This window comes from Felis catus, chromosome A1 (assembly GCF_018350175.1).
Source record: "Felis catus isolate Fca126 chromosome A1, F.catus_Fca126_mat1.0, whole genome shotgun sequence".
In the NCBI taxonomy this organism is placed as follows: domain Eukaryota; kingdom Metazoa; phylum Chordata; class Mammalia; order Carnivora; family Felidae; genus Felis; species Felis catus.
Genome location: NC_058368.1, coordinates 214,168,951 through 214,191,229, shown reverse-complemented (window position 1 = coordinate 214,191,229; position 22,279 = coordinate 214,168,951). Strand labels below are relative to the sequence as shown.

The following is a 22,279-nucleotide window of genomic DNA, read 5'->3' as shown; positions in this document are numbered from 1 at the left end:
CCAGTGCAGGATGGCAAGATGGAGAAAAGTAAGGCCTGAGCAACACACGGTGCTCACGTGAGAATACACACACACCAGCTCCGCTACCAAAAACCTCAAATAAAATGGGGCAAGGAGGTTCCAGTTCAAGATGGCGGCGGCGACTGGAGAAAAGCGAAAAGCAAGGGCCGCAGCAACACACGCAAATAAAATGGGGTAAGGAGGTTCCAGTGCAAGATGGCGGCCTACGAGGGTGCTAAGCCCGCCTCCTCCCACAAATACACCCAATCTAAGGCTGCAAACGGAACAGCTTCCGGTGGAAGACACTCAAACACCGGCTGCGTGACTCCTAGGGGAGCAGGCGCCCGGGGAGCGGGCAAGAGAGGCCCGGCACACCCTGGCGTAAAGGCCGTCCCCGGCGCAGGCCCGGCGACCGGTCAGGAGGGAACTCAAAACCCGGCGCCTCTCCCTGTGGAGCAAGAGGTGTGAACCCCACGCGGCTCCTCCGCGCTCTGAAGCCCCGCATCTGAGAAAGGAGCCCCAGGCCATCCAGCGTGGAAGGTCGGCGGGGCCCCCGACCCGAGGCTGAACCAACGTGAGAAGCCACCCCCCCTTGAAGGACTCCGGCGCACAGACTCACCAGCCCCAGGGTCCAGCGGGGAAGCAGGCGGGCAGGGGCGCGGGGTCTGCGACGGTGCGGGAGAAGCCCCTCTGCTCATCCCGCAGCTGCAGCGGGAGGACCGGCTTCGGCCCCCACGTACACGTGGGGGCTGAGGAATCCTCCACAGACGGTGACTGGCGGCCGAGCTCCCTCTGCGGCGCTCCCCGGTGGGCGCCACCATCACGCCTTCCTCCTGCCAGGCTCCAGAGCCCCAACGTGCCCGCGAAGGGAGCTTTTACGCACAGCTGACCCTGGTGGCCAGAGGGGTTGCGTTCCTGGGTCCCACACCGGGGAGAGAGACTTCTTAGCGGGCCGCGTCGCTAGGCGCTGCACACACCTCAGCGTGAAGCACACCTCCACTTTGGCGTGGAAAAAGTCCTATGTGCTTGGCCTGGGGGCAGGCAAAAGTCTGGCACACATCCGGGAGCCTAGGACGCGCCGTCAGGGAGCGGAGGCGGGGCGCGCCATCTTTGCTCGCTCCGCGCTCTGCCTGGGCGCCGCGAGCCCCCGCCGGAGCTTGTACGCTCATCCCCAGCAGTGTTTGCACCTGGCGCTGGCGGCGGCCGGGCCTTAGGCTTGCGGGCTCGGGACTTATATATATATATATATATATCCCATATATATATATATCGGGACTTATGTATATATATGTATATGTATACGTGTATGTATATGTATATACATACATATACAGTATATATGTATACATGTATATATATGTGTGTATATATATATATATATATGCATAAACCTTTTTCATGCAAAGTTACTTTTATGTGTAGAAATATGATTATATAACCACAAAAGTTCGCCGAGTTGACTTGTGTCATAATGATGAAGTTAAATCTGTTCAGAACAAAATTATTAGACTTTCAGAAGAAAATATTAATTTCCATTTTTAATTCATATACATACTTTTTGCAAAGCATATGTGATCAATATAAGACGTTCCAGCATGAAAAACGACATTGCATTAAAATATGTGGGGGAGGTTAAATGGAAATGAGTTCAAAAGAGGAATGGTATAAAATTTCTGACTATTAAAATGATCTTACATATTTTTTAATGAGACTATCGAATTGTTACTGTATCAAGATTCCATTGAAAAATATTTTTAAGTGATTTCAGTTTGTTTTAATGTTAATATTTACAATTGGCCAGCAATTGCATTATTTTTAACAACTTAGAGTAAAATATTTTAGTTGTTAATGGAAGAAATACACAGATTTTTCAGTATTACTTTCATTGACATGCAACCAAAAAGTCTGAGGTACCCTATGGTAGACCATGGAAGACTAGATTGTACATACTCCACCACTTGTTCATACCGACTTAGCTGACATGCTTTTGCTCTGAGGCTCTGGTTCTTCCCTAAATTCATCAGTTGGGACACCTCCATAGCCAACTTTAGACTTCCCAGAAACATAGTCCAGGTAACTCTGCACCAAGCCCAGGCTAATTCCTTTGCAGTCATTCCCCTAACACGAGTGCAGAAAACATCAGATCACAGGTACCTCCTGGCAGGTTTCCAATTTTAAGGTCTCCTGAAAATGTATTGATCAAAACTAAGAACAGACGAAGACACAAAGAGAGCCAGATGAGTCAAATTCTCTATTTCTCTAACTCTATAATGATACGGTTTCACTAATAGTACATTCAATTTACATTACTAAACACAATACTTAAAATTGTAGTTTTCAACTTAATGAATTCAAACGTAAGTGATTTTACATTTTTTTTTTCCTAAAAATGAGAGGCTCCATGCAGGATCTTAGTGTTGGAGACTGTATCAGATGCCACTCAGATCTCCTCAGCTTCGCCTGTCTCTCCTTCCAGCCACTGCCATGACAACCAGTTCTTCACAGGTTCTGACCCACTTCTTGCAGGTGCAACCTGACGGTGCTTTGTGTCAGTCCTGTGCCATGCACACCCCTCCCTCCCACTCTGGGGCTTCTATGTTGATGGCACAGAGTGAGACACCACAGGAACCTGTTTTACGCTAAAACCATGTACAACCCAGAAGTGCTGGCAATTTGTCCAATGAGGTGAAACTTTAACAAATGGGAGGTGCGAACCTGTGGATAAGTATTTCTCCCTTTCTTCCCCAGGAGAGATGGTCTTGAGATGCATTTCATAGGGTTTCTAGGATGATTTCATGAAGTGGTAGCCAACTTGATAACACTTTCTTGTACTGATTCTCCTTCTTTCTGGCTTTGCTGTCCCAAAATTCTGCTCTCTGGGAAACATTTCCCAATATGGTATCTGCATATGAAAAATAGGGAGATGAGTTACAATTCTAAAAATCAATGCTACCAGTTGATTGAAGCTGTTTTTCTAGCCCAACTAGGCACCCCTGGAAACCCCCCCTTTGCTATTCCTACCTTGTATCCTTTCGATATTCATTCATATCCACTCATTCATGTATTCATTCATATTTTCAGCAAGTATTGACTGCTTGCTTACTGTATGCTAATTACAGCAGACACAATGATGAACATAATTCCTGTTACCTTCACTGAGAACCTTATGTCTCCAGGAAAATTCTCAAACAGGACTGGTAGGGGACACTTGAAGGCATCTTCCTTAAATCTAAAACCACAGGTGTAAGCTACTTCACTGGCTGGACAATGGATGGTAGGAAAGGTCACTAGATCGCAAACAGTGAAAGCACAGAACAAAGATTGCAATATACCATTGGGAAATCTCCCAAACAGTGCATGTCTCAGACATTAGGAGGTGGGACAGTATACATTTTACTGCAAGAATGAAAGAGTAAAATTTGAGACCACATCTCCAGACCACACACAAGAGAACAGCTGTTGGTGTACCCACCCTGTGTGGAGCTTAGGCAGAAAACAGAGGGGCTGCTTAGCTCTTGGGTGAAGGGCTCTGGAGAGAGGGTGGCGGGTTGGGGGGTAAAGGGAAACAGCAGGCTGTGAAGTGAAAGAAGCCCAGCCTGAGCAGTAAGCTGCTGCTTAAACAGGCTTACGCAGAATGTGATTGTATGTCTTTTTAACAGCCTCTAAAAGTCTCTTTTTAAAGCCTTTTCGGAAGTAGTTTCCTCTTTTCCTGTTGTACTGTCAGTTGGCAGATGCCTCTGGGAAAGGGGGATCTGCTTTCCAAAAGGCTCTTAAAGAATGTTGGTTAAAAATTACTTTTAAAGCTATCTGCTGGAGAGCGCCTTGCCCTCTTCCTCTTGCCTGCCCTAGCACCTTTCATTTTCCCCAGCCCTAACTGATGTGCCAGCTACTCCCTCAGAAACCTCTCTCGTTCTCTGACACTCGTGCTGACATGACATCCCTTCCCGGCAGACAACTGCCAATTCTCATTGGAAAATGATTGCTAAACATTTCTGGGCTCTGGAACAGCACGAGGGGGGTAGGGCCCATCTTCAAAGGACCATGGCTGACCAGAGGGTGCCTTGAGGACCAGAAAGGTGCACAGAAGGAATCTGTGCCTTAACAAAAAAAAAAAAAAAAAAACTGAACAAGAGTCATGGAAAAAAGCCAAATGCACTGGGCAGTGCTGATGATTTGAGAAAGAGGTGATGGGGGCATGTCAAACAACTAAACCATTCTTGTTTTTAACGTTTTTCAGGATAAATTCCACAGGCCATTTTCATACACCCTATGGGGAACAAAATATCATCCATATATTTTTAAAAGGCATTAATTAAGTTTAGCTCTGACACCCAAGAGTAATGGTCCCTGACCTAAGCCCTGACCTCCAACTAGGGAATTTCGGATGAGGCTAATGGTTGTTACACAATCAGATCTGTGTCATGTATTGAATATAGGTCAAAGGATGACTACTCCCTGCAGAAAACAAAAATAACCTTTCTAAGACACCATTTCATATTAGCATAGGCCCATATGCTCAGGATCAGAAAGAAATTGTGTTGTATCTAAAAGAAATCACACTGGAAGAAAATCACATTTGAAGCTAACGCATTTGGCAATGGAACTATATTCTGTAAGCCTTTATTTACTGATTGCAGATAAATCTTGACCTGAAATTAATGAAAGATGTGAGCATGTCCTAGTGAAGTTTTGGGAACTCATATGAACTGCCAACTTGAAATGATTTTATACTATGACTTTACTCTTGCTAGCTTCAAAATGTCTAGCTCCAAAAATTTGAAATTTTGATGTAAAAAGCATTACAGTTCATATTAACTCATTCATGAAATCTAATAGAAATGAATCAAGTCACACACATGAATGATTAGCTTTAACTGTTTTTTATCTAGCTGCTACAATTGAAATTATAGTCCCACTGCCAAGGAGAGATCTTACCCAATTTGGGATACATTGGCTAAAAGGAGACCTGTAAACTCCTTTTGACTATAATTCTCTCTTAATACTCTTTTGAATGATGTATATGATTAACTTTAATATATTTTAACTATAATTACAAGAAAAATTCTTTAGTAAGCACCAATTAGTGATGCTTTCTTTATATAATACTTTACTTTTTTACAGAAAATAATGAATTTTTAAATCCTGTAAACACAGTATCTCATAGAATTAGATACTACAGTTATTGAATTATAATAAACTTCTGTGGGTGTGAACATCATTCAACCCATGCTTCAGTATAGTTCCTACACTGGATCCCTGAAATCATGTAAAACATTTTGTTAGTAAAAACATGTCTTTAAGAAGGTGGTGAAATGATAGGTTTGGGGGAACCATCAATATTTAGGTAATAGAAAAATGTAAAACTAAATAGCTTGGGGCCAATTCAGTTCTACCATGTAAAATAATGCTGATTGGAGCAAATCAATGCTTTGACGACATAATCTAATATAACTCTAATAAAGTTAGGTAAATTGAGAATTCTATATATGGTGTGCAGAAGACATATTACTCATTCCAAAACAGTGATTAATTTAATGTTTCATGTCTAACCTAAAGAGTGTGGCCATATATAAGCAGATTCAGGGTGGTGACCAAGTCAGCATCTTACCTGGATTCTCACCAGCCATGTGACCTTGACTAAATCAATCACTATCATTTTCCATCTATATCCTACCTCTTTATATTGTAAGGATTGAATGAGAAGTATTATAAAACCATCACACAATTCTTGGCTCACAGTAGGTACTCAATAAATCTTGGCCATTTTGATTAGTATTATTATTTGATTATTATTTTTATTATTATTGAATATTATTCTATGCAAGTAAAAAAATGTGATTTCTGAATCCTCCAAGTCTCACACACACATACACACACCACACAAAGAAATCACTCAGCGACCTTTATAAAATCAAACCGTGGTCATCCAGTCTGATAGAGGAGGGAGACGCTTCACATGAGAACCAGAAGACAGATGACCTAAAACCAGTTTTCCCTGATAAGGACTACCAGATAGTCTACTATATTATTTAAATCACTTATTTATGCAGACATTCAGTACATTTTTAGAAGTTACAATATATCATCTGACTTTTTTTTTAAACTTTAGGTTTTTCGTTTTTGTTTTTTTTAAATAAATGAGACCATTTCTGGGCTTAAGACAAGTTTCTAGTGCTGGGGTGCCTGGGTGGCTCAGTCGGTTTAGCCGGTCATTGATCTCATGGTTTGTGAGTTCCAGCCCCTGCACTGTAGTGCAGAGCCTGCTTGGGATTCTCTCTCTCTCTTTCTCTCTCTCTCTCTCTCTCTTTCTCAAAGAAAAAAAAGGCAGTTTCTAGTGCTTTATTTTGTTGATTCAGTTACACAAAACCCTTACAGTAAATCTCCTGGGAAAAAAAAATGTTGTTGCTCTAATACAGGGTTGACAATGTGTAGTTCAGTTCAAATCCAGCCACTGCCAGTTTTTGTATGGCCTGCAAGCTAAGAATGTTTTTCACATTTTTAAATGGTTGAAAACAAATCTATAGAATAGTAGTTCATAACAAATATATAAAATTCAAATTATAGTGCCCATAAGTAAAATTTTATTGGAACAAATCATTTGCATATTACTATGGCTGCTTTCACACTACAATAGTCAGAGTTGAGTAGTTACAGTAGAGACCGTGTATGGCCCACAAAGCCTAAAATCTTTACTATCTGGCCCTTTAGAGAAAAAGTCTGCCAACTCCTCTTGAGCATAGCAAGCCCTGCTACCGAAAAAAAAAAAAATTGTTGAAGCAACATCCAACTTAGGAACAGGTTTTAGACCAAAAATTCACTTGGAAGTCAGTTGGCCATCAGAATTAAATAATAAATGGCAATTTGATTACTGGACTAGCCCACAAATGCTAATTAACTTATAATTTATTTTTACTGTAGTACTAAGATCTTGAGCTATGAAATTTGGAAATAGGTGGCCATAAGTTGCAAAGAAGAAGAGGATCTTTTCCTGATTGAAAGGCTGTAGCTAGAGACATAAAGCTCTTCCCACTGGGTGTGTCACCCTCTTTGAGAAGAAGGACCTTATATTAGGTATTTTTATATTCCTCACAGTATTTAGTGAAGAGCATTTTTTTAATGTTTATATATTTGTTTTGAGAAAGAGAGAGGGTGTACGTGTGGGGAAGGGGCAGAGAGAGAGAGGGAGAGAGAGAGTCCCAAGCAGGCTCCACGCTGTCAGGGCAGAGCCTGACTCAGGGCTCCATCTCACTAACCAAGAAATCATGACCTGAGCTGAAATCAAGAGTCAGACACTTAACTGACTGACCCACGCAGACACCTAGCCAAGAGCGTGTATAAGTGCACACTATATACTTGGTAAATGGGATGAGATCCATTAATTCTATGTTAATGTAGGTAATTAGTAAGGCCTCAGTTTTTCCATGTAGTCCCTCTTTGTCTCATTATTAGGCACAATTTTCATAAATTTGGATCTTTTTTTAAAAACATGGTCATTTTAACTTTAAAACCTAGACCAATTTTTCAATGTTTTTATTTCAAACCACTGTGAGAAATGCAGTTTATAATGCAACCTAATGCACATATTCATATATTTTTATAATTTAAAGAAGAGTTTCACCAAAAAAAGAGAAGCTTTCTGCTTGCAAAGCTGTCTGTTCTATTATATTCTACTCCACTTAATTATTTTTAAATTCTCATCAGACTTACTAAAATTGGTTTCATGACTGACTAATGGGTCAGAATCCACAGTTTGAAAAGCTGAGTCTACAGTATTTCAAAATAAATAGCTGAATATTCTCAAATGAATTGAATGAATCAGTTCTTTCAGGACTGTTCATTGAGCACCTTAATAAATGCCTGGCCCAGACACATGCCACACACTGGGATGTTATGATCAATAAGACCTCCTTCTTCACCTCAAAGGGCTGAATGTTTGGGTTAGGAAAGTAACCAGTAAAGAGTAAATGATTTGAAGGTTGAACATTGCTCAGCTCAGCCAGGATATATACAGATTACAGTATCAAGTTCCCGGCAGCAAGTAGAGAAATCCACATCCCAGGCCCAGCTTTGCTTCTATTTAGCTAATATTTCAATTAACTGGATTTAGGACATGGTTTCCTGTTCTGCTATTTAGGTAGATCTAATCACTCCCCCAAAATTTAAACCAGCTTTTGAGAGCAGAAAAACTTTAAGATATGTTTAGCTTAAATATAGACATAATTTGAGTGTAAGTATAGATGATACTGGAATAGGCATTTAGAAGTGTGTTTGCATCAGTAGAGAAGGCATTTGTTTTTCCCACTGCCATAAAAGTCTTTTGAGTTCATTTTCATAACCGAATTACTAAAAATAATAATATTATTATAATACATTTGAAATTGCAGAGCATTTATAATTGTGGAAATACCAACTTGAAATATACCTGCAATATCTTTTGTAACCATTACTATTTTAAGTTTAATTGTAATATATTATCCAATGATGCAATTAGGATTTTATAAGCAGAGAAACCCACAAAAAACAACAAAAAAGGTACACAATACCCAATTGTTGCATTTGAAATTACAGCTAAAAGAAAACTATGTGCGAAAGAGGTTTATCTCACATGTCTTAAAGATTTATAGTTAATTAAAGAAAAACATGGGTAGGCAATTCCAAATGTACTGAAGTTTCATCCATTTAACAAAGAACCTATTTTACTGATATAAATTGTAGATATGAGAAGACACAGAAGTGGGTTTTTTGTTTGTTTGTTTTAAAGACATTATACCCACTACCTTTTATTTGCTAGAAAATCCCTAAGCATGTGCTTCCCATTCTTCCCCATCTTACTTAAGTCCCAGGAGTAAGCACAGGGCCCCTTTACATTAGCCCCACATTCAGTCTATCAGAGTTCAGTCATATCTGTGTCCCAGATATACCCAGAATCCTTCTCCTTTCCTCTCTCTCCACTATCAGACCCAAATCCAAACCACCATTTCCTTTTGCCCAAACTACCACAAGAACCACCAAACTTGTCTAGCTGAATCCTCTCTTCTGCTTCTGTGAAATCAGGCTCTCCGTAAAGAAAGAGTCTGTAAAATGTAAACCAGAACATTTTATTCATGCTTCAAAACCCCCAGTGGTTCCCACTGCACTTACCTGCCCTCGTTTTCTTTTTGTTTTCTTATCTGCCCTCATTTTCTATCACCCCTTTTCTTGCACCATACTTCAGTCACATTTAACTTCTTTTTCTTTCCCAAATGTGATGGTTAATTTTATGTGTCAACTTGGCTGAGCCAAATATTACTCGGATGTTGTACGAAACTGTTGTTTAGATGAGCTTAACTTTTAAATTGGTGGACTTTGAGTAAAGCAGATTACTTCCACCAGGTGAGTGGGCCTCATCCAATCAACCGAAGGCCTTAAGAGAGCAAAAATTAATATTTTTACTAATAAAATAATATTATTTTATTATAATAAATAATTGTTTATTTAATATAAATATTTATATATTATAAATATATATTATATATTTATTTAATATATTAAATATATATAAATATATATAAATATATATATATAAATATATAAACCTGCTCCCAGCAGATGACCTTTGGACATGAACTGCAACTATTTCCAGAGTCTCCAGCCTGCCAGCCATACCCCATCCGATTTTGGATTCACTAGTCCCCCACAATTGCATGATCCAAGTCCTTAAAATCAATAAATCAATCTAGAGATGATGATTGATAGATACATAGATAGATGATTGATAGATAGATAGATAACAGAAAGAGAGAGAGAGAGAGATCCTGTTGGCTCTTTTCTTCTGGAGAATCCTGACTAATACACCAAACACCAAATTTTTTCTCATTATAACACCTTCAACACCTATAATACTAGAGCACCCTTTCTCACTAGAACACCTTTGTTCTTGCTATTCTGTCTCTGGAACTCCCTTCCCAGACTCAACACATAACTGCCTCCTTCATATCATTCGTATCTCAGCTTAAAGTAGATCTCTGAGATATTCCATTTTATCACCTTGTTTTATTTCCTTGTTGGAACTCAACCTGAAATAATCCTTATGCACTTGTTTGCTTGTGTAGTGTCTATTTCCCCCCGACTGATTCTAAGTTCCATGAAGCAAAACACCTGTTATATCTTGTTCCCTGTTGGGTCGCCAGCACCTAGAACAATGCCTGGGACACAGTAAGTATTTATTGAGTAAATGAGTGAACAAATTAATAAAGAAAGCATGTTTGCTAGAGTTCAAATTGTTTTCTAGGCACTGTACATCAAGCATCGGGATCTTTTAGTTCAGGAGGTCATTCTGCATCTAGAGTCCACATCATGAAGTAGAAAGCTACTTAAATATCTCATGAAAAAGTTGTAGTTCCTCTGTTAATTTCCACACATAATTGCAATGCTTAAATCTTAAATGGGAAAACTCAAATATATGCCAAAATTCTCCTAAATCTCTCTCTCTTTTTTGGCATAGTTTAGCCTAATAAATTTAATTAAGTCAAGGCAACATTATTCTTCCTTTGTAAACTTCCACAATTAAAAACGGTTCTTTATATTTCTTATGGCAAACCATCCCTATTGAAGAACAAAAGGGTCTTGTCAGAGTGTGCACCTAGTACCAAAGGTTGAAACTACTAACTAGTTTCTTTTTTTTCTTTTTTGAATTAATGAAATAGTATTGCCTATATTGACAAAATCAAAGCAAATACTGATTTTTTCCTAACATGAGAACTCAGGAAGCAGGACCAACTCCAACAGATATGCTAAATCATTTTAAAAGTGTTTAGAATATTTTAACTTTATAAACATACTCCACTACACTCCTTGGATCTCATATTTTGTAGTTAATGCAGTTGACTAATGCGAGAGTGGCCAAATTCTCTATTCATTCATCTACTATTCATCTGTTCATTCATTTAATTATAAAGCATTACTAAGCACCAGGTATGGAGCTAGGTGACAAGTATACATTGGTGAATAAAATAGACATAGTCCCTGACCTTAAGAAACTTACACTGTGATAGAGAAAGGAAGGAAGAAAGTGTAAGCAAATAAATAATCCAAAAATACACATGTTATTTAAGAACTATAATATGTGCTATGAAGGAGACAGACTTGGATGGGAAGATAGAGCATAACTGGGGAACATACACTCTGATGGGCAAGTCATGAAAGTTGTCTTTGAAAGTCCCTTTGATATTTCATTACCCAGCCTGAAGGACGAAGAGAAGGGATGCCAAGAGAAAATAGGGTGGGCAGATGAAGATGGAGAGAGGATACCAGGAAGAGGGGGTAGTATGCGTAAGGACTCAAGGGAGCAACATGTTTCATCCAGTTTAAGAACTGAAGGGATCTTTTTCCCTGGGACATCATCCTTAAAATCTTCAAGATTTTTTTCTTTCCTTTAGTCTTTTGCTAAGATCTTATGCTGCTTTGCCTATCTCACCGTATCCTGCACGTAAGGTGTGCATGGTTGGTGGGGAGGGGGGACATTTAAATGAAAACCACGTAGTTCGTCATGCAAATTGAATCTCTTCAACAAAATTCAATTTACTAGGTGTCTTCGTTGTTCATTACGCAAGCACAGCCTGGTGTGCTTTGACGAAGCGCTTTGTCAATGGCAACAATTCAGTTTGTCCCCAGCCACTCTTCACTCACTAGTCAAGCACTCCAGCTCACTGCCAGAACTCTTTAGAAAGTAAACACTTCTAACTGGATGGATTGAATCAATAGTTCTCTTCCTTACATACCAATAGTGTTGATTGTGAAAAGTAAAGTCAGAACCCTATTATTGGTCTTGCACTCAGACCACATACGTTTCAGAATATCTGAAATCAACTTTAATTCTATTCTGAAAGAATTAAGGTATAACAGCTCCAAGTGGTAGAATCTTAGAATTAAGTGAGAATAGTCCTCCAGTTTTTTAAAGATTTTTTTAATGTTTATTTATTTTTGAGAGGGAGAGAGAAAGAGAGGGAGAGAGTGAGAGAGAGTCAGAGCATGAGCGGGGGAGGGGCAGAGAGAGGGAGACACAGAATCCCAAGCAGGCTCCAGGCTCTGAGCTGTCAGCACAGAGCCCAACGGGTCACTCCAACTCATGAGCCATGAGATCATGACCTGAGCCGTAGTCGGACACTTAACTGACTGAGCCACCCAGGAGCCCCAGTCCTCAAGTTTTTTAGAAAATTCATTTCACTGATTAATACTGTAACTTTTTAAATATATTTTGAATATATTTTATTGACCTTTATCAAACATTTTATTACACACACTTGAAAGAAGGCTGTCATCAAAGATTGAGGACTCATGGAAAGAATTGGAGGAAATCAGAAAACTCAGTCTAGTATAGTAACAGAACTTGATAACTGTGTACCACCTTGCACTCGATTTCTTTTAGTCCTCATTTTTTCATCTGTAAAACAGAATGAATGCAATATCTCTTATGAAAAGTATAAGTTAACAGATTCAGGCATGTTAGTCAACAGGAATATTTTTGAAATGTTTGGGGGAGGGTTGTTAAGGAAAAGCAGTATAATGTAGTAGGAAAAGCTTGAGTTGTAGAGGATTAAACAATAAACAGTTAAATTTCCAGTGTGGCCATTACTAGCTTGAGTATTTGGGACAAATATTTCCCCAAGTTCCTTTAACTTCATTTTTTTCACATGTAAAAATAGGGACAGAAACTACTAGATCTGTTGTGTGGATTATATAAGAAACTATATGCAAAACCATCAGGGATGCTTGCTCTCAAAATGTAAGCTCTCAGTATATGTTACTGTGTCTTTCTTTTTACCTATTAACATTTTCAATAAAACTATGAAATACCTTTCTCGTTGTATTTTTAGGAATAGGAAAGACTTCCCAAATCAGATTTCCTGTAAAGTCCTTACAGGAGAAATAATCTTTAAATGACCCAAATAACATTTTTGGGGGGATAGAAATAGCCACTACAACTTTTTTTTTGAATAGAATATCCAAAACATTTAGAGATGTTTTAATAGTTGAAGTACACAGTTTCTATGTGTTTCATAATGAAATACATAGCTTCTAACATATGATATACATTGATATACATACATAACAATGATATACATTGACCAAACTCTGACACCAAGTGAATATTCTTTAAAACCAGTTTTCCTTACTCTGAGAATGTAATCCCGCCATCTTGTAAAAGTGATTGATATGGATATAAAAGTTAGCCCTGTACATAAATAAAACAGAAAAAATTAGATATAAGTATGTTAAGTCCCTTATTTTCTTTTTGTCATACATATCAAAGCTTACACATTTTTATTTTGCCTGGGATAATATTACAGAAAGTTTTTTAATTAATTTTTTTTTCCAAAAGAGTACATTCAGTTGAGCTTAACATGAAAGTGTTTTCTTCTGAGGACTTAGACACGAGTACAATAAGACTCATTTCTTGGGTGCCAAGTTCAATGCTAAGACTTTAGTACACTTTGTCTTACTTACTCCTGTCAATATTTATAAGATAGAAATATTTAGATCCATTGTATAGATGAGAAAATTGAGATGCAAAGAACTTAAGAAACTCACTTAAGGTGGGACAATTAGTGATGTTGTTATAACCTAAACCAAAGTCTACTTAATTCCACATAACCTCTATTCATTAATTGCACATGGCAAAAATAAAATTAAGCCATTCTAAATTGACATCATCTTCTGTTTTTAGTATTGTGGGCATTATCTTGATTAATGCCATGATCATTACATATCTGAGAGACTATATCGTCTTGCAAAGTCTTCATTTTTTGAGATAAAATCCTTTGTTCTTGTGCAACACCTTCCACTCACTCTCTCATAAACACACACACACACACACACACACACACACACACACACACACTTTCTTTTTACCAATCTCTTCACTCCTTCAATCTATACAGTGTCTTTCAGTACCTGAAAAAAATATCCCCCATTTTCTCTCCCAGTTGACTTTTCTGCAGGCTCATTGATACTATCTTTATCTTTTGAGTAGCGGAGATTTGTTTAGAAGCCCTTTTGAAAATGAACCAGATTTTTAAGGACATAGTTTCATAGTAGGGGATAAAAATTGCTCTTAAGGCTTCCTTGATGTATTTTCATCTCCCTTTCTTTAACTGCTTTGCTCACATTGCTCTGACTTAGTATTTATTTCTCCTTGAAGAATTTGTTGTCACAAAAATTAATTACTTTGCTGCTAATAAAATTAGGATTTCAGAAAAACGGAAGCTTTGTAACATTATCCCTCCTTCTGGGAAACATACTTGTGCTCTCTAATGTGGAACTTAGGAGTTTTATAAATCCAGTACTTTGTTTAAATAGTTTAATGAGATTCTTATTTTATTCTTTTTTGTAATTATTTGTAGAATGTGCAGCTCTCAGTGATTTAATTCTTAAAAAACTAATTAGTGTGCTATGGAATGATTTGTCTTTCGTTAATTTCCATTAACATTACATTTTGGTTTTGGTGGTGTATGTTGCGTTGGGTTCCCTGTGGGCACCACTGGATGAAATGCATATTTAACTGTGTCCAATATAATGATTACTAATGAATGAGTCAAAAGAAAAAAAGGAGAGATATTTTGATGATCCTTTCATCTAGAAAGCTGAAATTTGAAATCCTATAAAGGAGTTAAAAATGCTGTTTTCTGAAACAATTGTGTTTTAAAGTTATAGTCTATTGTTAAGAAATACTTAAGTGCTGCAATTAGAGGGATCTACCCATAATGGTGGTAGCAGTAGTAGTGATGAAAAATAATGAAAGAACAAATGCCAGCACTTATCAATTGCTTCTGTGGGCCGGACATCATCAGATTATCTCATTTAATCTTCTCAATGACCTGTTTGACATGTATGATTATTATCTTCATTTCACAAATAAGACAACTTAAACTTTGAGAGGTTCAGTAAATTATCTAAAGTCACATAGATAACTAGAGGTTGAGTGAAAGTTTCCAGACAAACTTTTAACCACTTTCACTGGTATTTTTATTTTTTTAATTTTATTTAAATCCAAGTTAGTTAGCATATAGCGTAATAATGGTTTCAGGAGTAGAATTTAGTGATTCATCATCTACATATAACACCCAGTGCTCATTCACTCGTAATTTTCAATATTTATGAATATAAAAAGTAATCTCATGATATTTATACTTCAGTGTAGTCCTCTGTATTGTATAGCTCATAATTTTAAGGCAGTGGTTCTCAGTGGGGGTGAAGATGGTGGGTTTTGCCTCCAGGGAACGGTCGACAATGTCTGGAGGCATCGGGGCTGTGACAACTGGGAGGTACTGCTGGCATCTAGTGAATAGAAGCCAGAGATACTGCTAAGCATCCTACCTTTCACAGGACAGTCCCACAACAAAGGATTACCTGCCCCAAAAGTCGACAGTCCTGAGGTCGTGAAACCCTGTTTTAAAGAACTGTCCAGTGAAGGGTTTTCTGGTAATCATGTCTTTATATGGCTTGATTTCTGTCCTAACTGCTCTGTTTTAATGCATAAATGACTCTGGACCTTGTATTTATAGGAGAGACTGATAAAACAAAAGCAGAAGGCTCATATTATCCCTTAGAGCCATGGGGAGTGGAAGTAATGTATTCTTTGAGCCTGATGATACTATTATTGCTATTGACACAACATGAGAGCCCATTCTAGACATATACTGTCCCAACCATGTTATATATTCAGATGCTCATGACGATATTGCATGGTAGGTATGATTTTCTCCATATTGTGCATAAGGAACTGTACAGAGGTTAACTTTCCAGGATTCACATCTCAGATACTGACACTGTTCACCATATCCCAGATATATTAGCAAGAGAAATGTTAACTTGTGAGTTGTGCTGTAATCCTTTATTTTACTAAGGTGGTGTTTTCCATCAAATAAAGTTTAACATTTTTCAGGTTAGAGACAATTGAGTAGCCCTCCAGATACGAGAGATTGAGAAGAAATATTCTCATTTCACAAAAAAATACAGTCTGCTATCTCAAAAACAGCATCTAAAAATAGAGTATCAGGGTGCCTAGGTGGCTCAGTCAATTAAGCATAGGACTCTTGACTTCAGCTCAGGTCATGATCTCACAGTTCATGGGTTTTGAGCCCCACAGCTGGCTCCACCCTTACAGTGTGAAGCCCGCTTAGGATTCTCTCTCTCCTCTCTCTCTGCCCTTCCCCCACTCATGTTCATGCGCTTGCACTCTCTCTCTCTCTCTCTCTCAAAATAAGTAAAGAAACTTTAAAAAAATAAAAAGTATTTATTTAGAATGGAGTATGAGCAATCATCTCTTCTAATCAGATACTTCCCTTCTTGGAAAAAGAAACCAAGGCAACAGAGAGGTTGTGCAACTTGATTGTGTTACCACAGCAAGCTAGGGGAGTCTGTGACCAGAGCCCAGTTCTGGTCCCTACTCTAGTCCCTTTTTGCCTTTTCCTGCACTATGTCCACCTCCTTTGACCTGCTTCCCATGCAGCGGGGCTGGTGGTACGAAAGCTGTTGGTGTGTCCTCCTCTTGAACTGGTGAAATGCTTTTACAAACTAGGGACATGAACTCATTATCTTCATTATTTTCATAAATTGTTTAGGACTGCAAATATGTTGTGGAAAATTAGTCTCTTTGAAGAAGAAAGACGAGAACGGTGAAATCCCACAATCCTCATTATTATGCAGTCAAATCACTCTGCAAAACTAATTAAGGATTTTGCAGTATTTTATGATCCTCAGAATCAAATGTGAAGAAATATGATCTCATGACTTTCCTAAGAAAACGATGAGTCTGTTTAAACCACATAATCTCAAAGTCTGAGAGGTCCTCCTCCCTGGAAACCATGCCCCTTCTCCCAACAGAATATGTTACCTGCAGACACAGCTCCCTTAAAGCAGGACTCCCCAGACTTCAGAATTTGCAATCTGTCTCTGTAGGTGGTGTGCCAGCTCAGACAAGAGTGGAGGTTTCTTTGTGCCCTTTCCATCCTCCACCCCTTTCTTAAACTAAATTTAGCAAGAGATGAGGAAAAAGAAATATGAAGGGGGACACCCACCACCCATCAAATCACATTTCCCAAACCTCCCTCATTCTCTACATCACTCCATGGTGACTGTGGAAGATAATCTATTGGGGTTTGGGAAGAAGTCATTTGAACTACTCTATTAATTATTTTTGTCACGTATACTTTCAATTTATATTTTTGTTTGCTCAATACCATATATAGTATATTAGTACAGAAGTATATGTATATATGTTTGGAGGTTACATGCTTTACAATTTTTTGGAAGTCACTGTTCTACATGTTCTGAAACAGGAGCATTTTCTGACGCTTTCCCAAGGTTCTCGAATGTAGGCCTCCTCCCTGTCCTGATAGAGCATCAGAAACCAACACCCTTGTGCCTTCACCTTCTGCTAAGCCTCTCAGACCAAGGCTTCCTCCAGAATTTACATCTCTGTGGCCACCAACCCCAATTTTATTTTTCTAAAAGAGCAAGTATAGATTCCTATCCCAGCCACAACATGTGTACTTCTCAGACACTCCCTGCCTATCAACTGTCTTACCTCCATGATCCATCCACCTCCTAGTTAAGGGACTAAAGCTGAGCCACTCTCCATCTGGACAAGCAAAGCTTGAGACCCCTGGAAAAGATAAGAACCCTGTATTAGTTGCCTATTGCTGCAGTAACAAATATTACCGCAACTCAGTGGCTTAAAACAATACAAGTTTATTATGTCACAGTTTCATAGGTCAGGAGTCACTGGACTAAAATCGTTTCCGTAAGACTGGATTTCTTTTGAAGACTCTAGGGGAGGATTTGTTTCCTTGCCTCTTCTAACTTCCAGAGGTCACCGGCACTCCTTGGCTCAGAGCCCCTTCCTCCAGCTTGAAAGCCCTCAGTGTAACATCCTCACAACTCTCTTTCTCTCTGACTTGTGCCTTACTGGCACATCTCCTCTAACCCTCTTGCCTCCCTCTTCTAAGGACACTTGTGATTACACTAGACCCACCCAGATAATCTATCTCATGATCCTTAATCACATCTGTAAACTCTCTTTGCCATATAAGGAATATATTTACAGGTTCTTAGGATTGGAGAGTGAAATCTTTGGGGCCCATTATTCTGCCAAACACAGATACTCTCTCTGGCAGGATTCGTGAGTTAAATCAGCTGAAGAAGGAAGCTGCATTCACCTTAATTCCAAACTTGGAAGAATGGAAAAAAAGTATAATCCCAGAGTTAAAGAAGATTCTCATCCCAGTTTTTCCAATAACAAAGCTTTATGATGTTAGGCATGTTATTTAATCTCCTTGTAATTGCTTTTTTGCCTGTAACACGGAGAAAATGTACCTTGAATGGAACATAGAAATGCAAAACTACCTAATGATAGACCTCTAGCAGGTGTTAAGGTTAGTTGACCCATTCTGATGCACAACTCCAATCTCATGTAATGCTAAGTAGCAATTGTATGGTATTTCCAAACCATCTTTCTTAATGTACACAACAACCCATGAGTTCTACCCCATCTCCAAACTGGAATCCAATGAAGGTTCAGGGACTTACTCAGTGAAAAAGGAAGCAGCAGCAAAGCAGGGACTGCAAACCAACCATTTTGACTCCAAGTCCTGCGTTTTTCTATTCTATATAGCATCCTTCTTATTTTCTACTTCTGGTCACCATACTGGTTAAAAATTAAATATTTGGCCAAAATAGATTGGTGTCTGGGAAGTGAGGCATATTGCCCACTATCTTTGTGAAGTTTGCGGAAAAGCAAAACAGATGAGAAACTGTAGGCTCAGGAAAATATTTTCTCTCTGGAGCTGTTAGGCATTTGTAACAAGTTGTTAAGGCAGCTTGGCTCTTGTGAGTGTATGGCTGGTGCCAATTTGGAAGCTTTTATAGGTCTCTCGTTCCCCTGATATTATTGGCTAAACCAGTAAGTGTGGTTAATTTTCGATGTAAAAAAGAATCATAACTCTGAAAATACTTGTGAGAATTAAAGAAACTCCAGAGTTTCACTAAGGATTTCTTAGTAAAAGAATCAACTATAAGAAAGAAATCTAATTGCCTGCCATCTTAGTAACTGCATAATTATTTCCCGATACTTAATGTTACAGAAAATAAAGAGAAGTTTCTATTTGTTTTTGTTCCTACTTGGGATTATTAAGGTGCAATGTAACCATGGCCTGATGCTTTTTGCCCTTGGTGACATAAGATGCTGTGCTATCCATTCTCTGGGCCTGGTGATTAACAGGCCCTTGACTTGGATCCTGTTATGACAATTAGGATTGAGTGGTGTCATCTGTTTCATAATTAAATTCTATCTTCCATATCCTTTGAACACTGTATTGGAGTTTAATTGGCTGATGCTATCTCTGCTGCCACTGTGGCTTGTCTGCACAACAAAGTCAAGATAACAATGATCCTACTCATTGCAGAATACCCCAGTTGAAAAGAAATTGCTTTCTCTTTCACACGTAAATGACGTCCCAATTTAGAAGCTGTAGTTAAGAAGGCTAGGGCCTCTGTATCCTTCCAAGTATTCATTCATTTAGGATCTCCGTTACAAATTAAAAGATCAACTCAGTACACATAGGGAGCAAGTCCTGTCTGACCATTTGATAACTTCTCCAAGAAGACTCAGAGAATGCACAAAGGAATGATGGATATTGTGCACAAGACTGTGCACAGGCTTGTCTGTGTAGCCATCACAGACAGAAAAAAATCTCCCCAAAGCCTGGCTCATTCCCGCTCACTTGCCAAGGAAACATTTTCTCTGAGTATTAAACTCTTTACATTAAACACCATCAAAATACACTTCCAAGTTATTTTTTAAGACTACAGAAGCATTAGGCTTCCTCAACAGGCATGTCTCTTGTTTCATTTTCAAGAAAGCAACAGAAGGTGTTTAAGACCATGAGGTAACGTACTTATGAAAAACAAGAGAAGAAACTTATAGGCAAATCAAAAAGAAACACATGCTCCATGAGAAATGGAAACTATGTTATAAAATAAAAGGTTTTAAAAACCATCTGCAGGGTAATCCTGACTATATTCCCAAGTAGCACAACAAATCCATTCAGTCAGGTCAAAATCAAGATCACGCTGATGGTATATTTGAGATGCATACAAAAGTGCCTTAACAATATAGTTAGCATACCATTCAGGTAAAAAAGTTATATTTTAATTAATAAAACTGTGGGAGATTTCACGAACTGTGAATGAAAAGATTGCTGTGAATATTGGTACAAAATACTTAAAGCCACGTTAAGACTAACAAACTTCAAAATTTAAGATCTACGTGTATACAGAATATGCTGGAAGCATGATATGCTCTTTGTAATCTACTTCTAATCACATGATTATATTTTAATTATAGTTTTCATTTGTTGAAAGTATATTCTATTGCAATATGTTCCTTTTCTTCTGGGTAACAGTCTCTATTGCCTTATTTTCATCTGTAGATGACTCAGCCTATAGTGATTTAAGGGCCAACTGTTCAAAATTTTTCAACAGTTTACTCATGGTGCAATTAAAATTAAAATACATGCATAAAATTGATACTTTAAGCAAATCTTTGTGTATCTATACAGTGGTTTAGAAATAAGGAGAGAGAGGGGCACCTGGGTGGCTCACTCAGTGGAACATCCAACTTCAGCTTAAGTCATGATCTCACAGTTCATGGGTTCAAGCCCCACATTGGGCTTGGTGCTGACAGCACAGAGTCTGCTTCAGATTCTCTGTCTCCCTCTCACTCTGCTCCTCTGCCACTCATGCGCACATGAACTTCTCTCTCTCTCTCTCAAAAATAAACATTAAAAAAATTTTTTTAAATAAGGAGAGAGAGAGTTGCCTCTTTCTCTGGAGTCCGCTGGATTGCATCTTCTTGGGTTTTGGGAACTTCTTTCCTTTTCAATATCTTTAGTAGTTGGCTATTCCTTTGGACCAGAATTCCCATGAATCATATTTTAAAAGATCCCCAGTTCATTTTGAATATTACACGTGTGCTTCCTTTGTAGCTGAACTACTAACATAGACAAAGGGGCATTATCATGTCCAGTTGTAGAACTCTGCCTTAAAAGGAAAAAATATTCATCCAGGAAGGAGTGGTAGTAAGCCTTCTATAATTATATATATTTTTTAATCACCCTGATTTGTTTCTCTTGTTCTACAGGAATTCTTTTGTATCTTCCCATTCTTGACCTCTATGTCAAATGACTTTTTCACACTTCACAACTTAGACATTACCATTTAACTTCTACTTCTGGTCTCATACTACTTTGTTTCCAACTCTTTAATTAGAAATGGTTAATTTGACTTCTTGTCTTAAGGCAAGGAGAAAATGAGTCTTAAACAGTATTAAGCTCCCATAAATATTTCACTTTATGCTAATTCCTGTGCTTCCAGCTGAACTGTTTGAAGTTCTCAAAAAAGTGTTTCTGTTCCCCTCAATTAAATACATAACTGGAAAACAGTAAAATAATTATCAGTTCTATTACCTGGCACTTCTTTTCCAAACCTTAACTATGGTCATTTAAATTTTTCCTTCCACCATGAATGTAACCCAAGCCCAGTATCTTGGACACCGAGTGCCCCGGCTGAAAAACTAAGACCAGGGCTTCGGAGAAATCTTGGAGCTCCCTCAAGTGGACACATGTTTAATGCACCCTTATCCTCAGGAAAACATTTTTGGCTGCACCTTCTATCCAGGACAGAAACATTTAACTATCCCAGATTAGAAGCAGAAGAGGTGTCCTCTTTAAGGTTGAAATATTCCAAAAATAAACAAAAGTTTGAACTAGTTTGCCAAGTAAATGAACATGAGTGGCCAATAAAGAAATATCAAGTCAGGCTTTTTGACTGTCGATTTTGCTGATGGGAGTGTCAGTTGGAATGAATAAATACATTCTACTCACTCAGATAAATTGCCAGCTGTTGAGGAAATTATAAAAGTAACATTTATATAGCATTTATACTATGTGCCAGGCACTAAGAGCTTGACATATATTAGTGCATTTAATTCTCACAGCATCCCTCTGAAGTAAGTACTTTAATAATCTCCATTGTACAGATGAGGAAACAGAGGCACAAAGGGGTTAAAGAACCTTTCAAAGGTCACAGACAGTATGCAAATGAGGCAATCCAAAGTCCACTATGCCATACTCTTAACATGAAATGAACAGATGAATATACACATACATATATATGCACGTGTAATGTTTATATACATACACATGCACACATATATACATACACACATATTACACATCCACAC

At 38.3% G+C, this 22,279-nt stretch overlaps 1 protein-coding gene and 1 long non-coding RNA gene across 4 annotated transcripts in view; one reads left to right on the top strand and one right to left on the bottom strand.

The window, feature by feature from the left end:
* Window positions 1–22,279, top strand: part of CDH6 (cadherin 6) — a 127,364-nt gene that overhangs the window by 16,616 nt on the left and 88,469 nt on the right. The window lies entirely within an intron of this gene.
* On the bottom strand, window positions 1,552–20,674 carry LOC123380386. The gene is made up of 4 exons (XR_006586078.1): window positions 17,567–20,674; window positions 13,155–13,213; window positions 9,142–9,403; window positions 1,552–2,902 (listed from the first exon to the last, which is right to left on the bottom strand). It is a non-coding gene; the product is annotated as an uncharacterized LOC123380386 (long non-coding RNA).